Below are 4,907 nucleotides of genomic sequence, written 5' to 3' on the forward strand. Positions count from 1 at the left end.
TATATATATGTATATATATATATATATATATATATATATATATATTGATGTTCACATGTTAAAGCGCTAAGGCGGATTTATACAGATTTGGGGTTCTGTTTTTGTGTAGGGATACACACATCATTTAATTTTTGGCCTACTTATACTTATATATCTGAAACAGGTTTGATTCTGTCCCTCATAAGTTTCCCCCCTAAGCACCAAAGGATTAGGTGTGGCGGCCGCAGCACCGACGGGTCACGGGGAACAGGGGTCGGCCACAGCGCCGCCAGGTCACGGGGAACAGGGGTCGGCCGCAGTGAAAAACAGGTAACCGCGCCATCACTTTTAAAACTGTACCCAGGACCCTGCACATAGTACTATTACACCTATCAATTCACATTATCTGGTATAGCTACATGGGACCGGTGTAACATATGTATCTAGATGCACAGATTTATATATAACAAAACATGACAAAACAATCAAACATAACTGTGGCAATCAAACATAACTGTGGCACTCAAACGCCTCACTCAATCGAATCAGAAAGAACCATGTAATAAAATAAATGAACACAACTACTGCAGAACACAACTCACCAACTCCCGTTCACTTAAAGTTAAAGTCCATCCTTTACCGACAAACAACTGAATGACGCGGTCGTAGAGTTTGTAGTTGAGCTTTAAGTCCACTAACAGCTCCTTCTGATGGCCAGAGACGTCAGTGATGAAAGGCTTTTCCTGAAACGTCCTCCTTGAAAAAGGCTTCGACATTAAATCTGCCACCAAGTCCGCTTCTCCTCCTTCCGCCATTACAAATTAAAAGCAAAAAACTAAAACTGTGGTAACTTCTTGACTTCTTGACCCCCGCTAATCTATCTCCTTCTCCTCTCAGTTGAACTGCATGCGGGCCCACTAACCAATCACAGCGCAGGTTAATATGAGGTACTTTCATGAGCTTCCAGAAGGCCAAAGGACCTAAAAAATACACCTAGTATGTCAAACTAACAATATCATTGAAGATGATGTCAATCAGCGATATGGTCCCCATGTACTTCAAGCAGGCTTTAATTGAGATGAGCGGTTCTTCTTCCATAGAGACTGTGGAGGTGAAATCTGATTGGATAAAAGCTACCTTTAAAATAAATTAGACTGGAAGCAGTGCTGCCGGATGGAAGCACAGAAACAGAGGAAGACAATAGTGCAATAAGAAAATGAAAACTAAAAAAATAAAAGTTTTTCATATTTTCTATTATAAAATAGCTATAACTTCGTAATTATGTTTAGGCCTTCTGAGAAGGCTAAGAAGGACCTGACGGCCCGCCAATGAGTGTCAGATATTGGGCCGATACCATGGTGATTGTGAGTTAATTCTACGTTTTTCCCTTACTTAGAGTTTATATATATATATATAGACACCATAAAAGCTGCTCTGGAATAACCTACTCACTGACGACAGCCAATGATGGAGTAACCACGCCATGAAACTAGTTATTAGAATTAGATCATAAAACATAAAAGACCTTTTTCATATCTTACGCTACATTATGTAAAAATGTCTCTACGTATTATATAATACATCGAGAAAAGTCTTCCTAGATTAAAAGATGTAAACGCATGTTTGTCTTGGAATGGATTAAAAACTCCTCTATTTAGTAAACTGTAACATGGATATGTTTAAAATAATGTTTTTATGAGGCACAAATGATGACAAACTGTGTTCCAGATCAGAGAAAAGATCAATATGTTTGCTATTGTGAACAAACAAATCAACATTTGGGGTCAAATAACTCTTGAGGTCACAAAGACCTTAAAAAAAAGGTGACCTGATCTAATAGGACATGTGTCTGATGTTGTCAAGTTGACAAACCAAATGCTCTACCTGAATAATATCGAAAAACATGACATAATACCCCTTGAAGCTTTTAAGTGGCTGTTGAAAAGTTGGGACTCTGTAATTGGTGGTTATTCTGCCTCAGAGGAGGGGTTTTTAAAACCATCAAGCCTAGTCACATATAAATGTGGCTGCAAATACAGCTTAAGTTGTACACTTTGATACTGTCCAGGTCAAACTGCTGTTGAAACATGGCGAAGCACTGGGGTGTCACTTCTTTTGTGGCACTAGCACTGCTAGCATGCTTCGCTGGGAGGGAAGTAGAAGCTCAGGACAAAATGATTTCAAATTCTCTCCCAAAGTCCGGTACACAAAGTAGCGCTGTTGCATTAGCCGACGGCCCGTGAGAGGCGGCCTCTCGACCACCAACTAACCCCTACCACCATGATCGGCAGCAGCAGCAGAACCCAACAAATTCTCACCCAAAGTCCGGTACACAAAGTAGCACTGTTGCATTAGCCGACGGTGGTGACGGCGGCTACGGCGGTGCCGGAGGCTTCATCGGTAGCGGCGGCAGCGGCGGCAGCGGCGGCACCGGCAGCTGGACCGGCAGCGGCGGTGGCGGCTCGGCTCTGGCGCGGAGGCTTCATCGGCAGCGGCGGCAGCGGCGGAGACGGCGGAGACGCCCTCTACGACCGCCCCCACCACCCCAACCGCCGCCCCAACCGCCGCCACCATGATCGGCAGCAGCAGAACCCAACAAACTCACAGACGCCACTCGGACACATTTTGCCAAACATTTCTCCTGCCCAGAGTTGTGACGTGCCAAAAAACACGAGAATCACATGTGGACTTCCTGATATCTCTACTCAACACTGCCAAGAGATAAACTGCTGCTCTGATGGACGACACTGCTTTTATGGAAAGGCAGGTGAGTTTTGAAGAGAATGTCATGCAATGGACCGTAATGGAGGACGCAGAAAAGCTGTTCTGCATATTTAACATGTCAACGTTTGTTTTTATGCCACCAGTGACCGTTCAGTGCACCAAGGATGGCCAGTTCATTGTCGTAGTGGCGAGAGATGCCACTCTGCCCAACATTGACCTCGAGTCAATCTCACTCTTGAGCAAAGCTCCAGGCTGTACACATGTTGACTCTAATTCAGACTTTGCCATCTATAACTTTGGTGTTACCGCATGTGGCACCGTTGTTTCGGTAAGAACTTGAGTTTCTCAACTTTTCGACCAGTTAGATAAAGTTACATTTGTACCACATTTTGCCATTTTCTTTTACCTTTTGCAGGAGGAGCCTGGTGTTATAATCTATGAGAACAGAATGTTCTCCTCATATGAAGTGGAAACCGGGCCTGTTGGAGTCATTACCAGAGACAGTCAATATGAGTAGGTGATGCTTTTTAAAAGTATTTTTGTAATATATAAAAACAGATCTGACTAAGCAACATAATGCCTGTTTTCTCTTTTTCAGTTTGCTCTTCCAGTGTCGGTACATCGGCACCACTGTTCAAACTGTGGTTGTAGAAGTATCACCGTTACTAGATCCTCCTATATCAGTTGCTGCTGTGGGACCCATCAGAGTAGAACTGAGGTTGGGTAATGGACAGTGCATTTCAAAGGGTTGTGTTGAAGGTAAGTGAATGTCGGCCTGGCCAAGCTGCTGTGTTTGTAGATGTCTGTCATGCTAACTGGTCCCTGCTCTCACAGAGGAAGTGGCCTATGCTTCGTACTACACTGATGCTGACTATCCTGTCAGTAAAGTACTGAGGGACCCTGTGTTCGTGGAGGTTCGACTCCTTGAGAAGACAGATCCCAACCTTGTCCTGACTCTTGGTCGCTGTTGGGCAACCACAAGCCCCAACCCTCACACTCTGCCCCAGTGGGACATTCTGACAGACGGGTAAAAACTAAAACACCAATTAAACACACTGTCCTGTTTATGACAACATGATCAATCATTTTTGTCAGAGTTTACATTTCTGCTCATTAGGAGTAGTGAAAGAGAAATGAATGCTATGAAAACACTGACTTCTTTTTTAAATTGAAATACAGAGGAGTTGTCTTCATGCCGTTTCTTTTCATCCAGGTGTCCAAGCAGGAACGATAAATACTTGTCTTCACTGGTTCCAGTCGGTTCCTCCTCTGGTCTGCTCTTCCCCAGTCACTACAGACGTTTCCTTTTCAAAATGTTTACCTTTGTTGGCCAAACGTCATCAAAGTCGACCAAATCTCAACCCTTGAGGGAACAGGTAATAATTGAATCCATTGATGATAAACTGATCCAACAAATATGTTTGTATTGCTCTGCTTACATGGTTTTCTTTGTTTAGGTGTACATTCACTGCAGTACAGCAGTGTGCACTCCTGTAATGGGATACTCCTGTGAACCAATGTGCTACAGAAAAAGTAAGAAATGAATTTATAATCTGCAGAATGAAAGGAGCAATATGGAATCAAGTCTGACCCCATTTGTTTGTCTGTTTTTAGAGAGAGATGTCATGGATGTGGCCCAGACAAGTTCTCAGCCAAAGGTCGTGGTTTCTGTAGGACCAGTGGACATGGGTGCGTCTTGGCAGTAAACAGCAGTGTCAAACTCAAATATTTGTCCGAGATCATGAAGTAAAAGATTTGCATATTACAGACTATATTGTAATGATTGCAAAAAGATTACAAAGTGTGCTGCAGGAAGAATGAAATTGATCCCCGAAAGTATTGTAGACACAATTGTATTAAAATATATTGGCTTTGATTTGCTGTAAATCTTTTGATAACTTGTGTGCATAATACTTTTTGTTCATTATTAGTGATGTTCTAACAAACTGTTACACTGGCAGTAATAATTCATGGTTCTTCTGAAACTAAACAAAATACAACAAACATTTCTTTAGTTAGAAAGATAGATTGATATAACTATTTTTGTGTCAGCACATAAAGTGCCCAACCCTCATGGGGCAAAGACACCAACAGTGCAGCTGCTGTGGACATATTTCATATAGTTTCATTCAATTTGAAATGTACAGGTTACTTCACTTCTATATCTTAAACAAAACATTCTGCCTTCTCTCCCAGGCTTGGGA

At 42.4% G+C, this 4,907-nt stretch overlaps 1 pseudogene; it reads left to right on the top strand.

Moving 5' to 3' along the window:
- The first annotated feature begins 1,021 nt into the window (after nucleotides 1–1,021).
- Nucleotides 1,022–4,579, top strand: LOC130192601 (zona pellucida sperm-binding protein 4-like; annotated as a pseudogene).
- Nucleotides 4,580–4,907: the final 328 nt, after the last annotated feature.

The sequence above is a fragment of the Pseudoliparis swirei genome, chromosome 4, assembly GCF_029220125.1.
Source record: "Pseudoliparis swirei isolate HS2019 ecotype Mariana Trench chromosome 4, NWPU_hadal_v1, whole genome shotgun sequence".
NCBI classification, from domain to species: domain Eukaryota; kingdom Metazoa; phylum Chordata; class Actinopteri; order Perciformes; family Liparidae; genus Pseudoliparis; species Pseudoliparis swirei.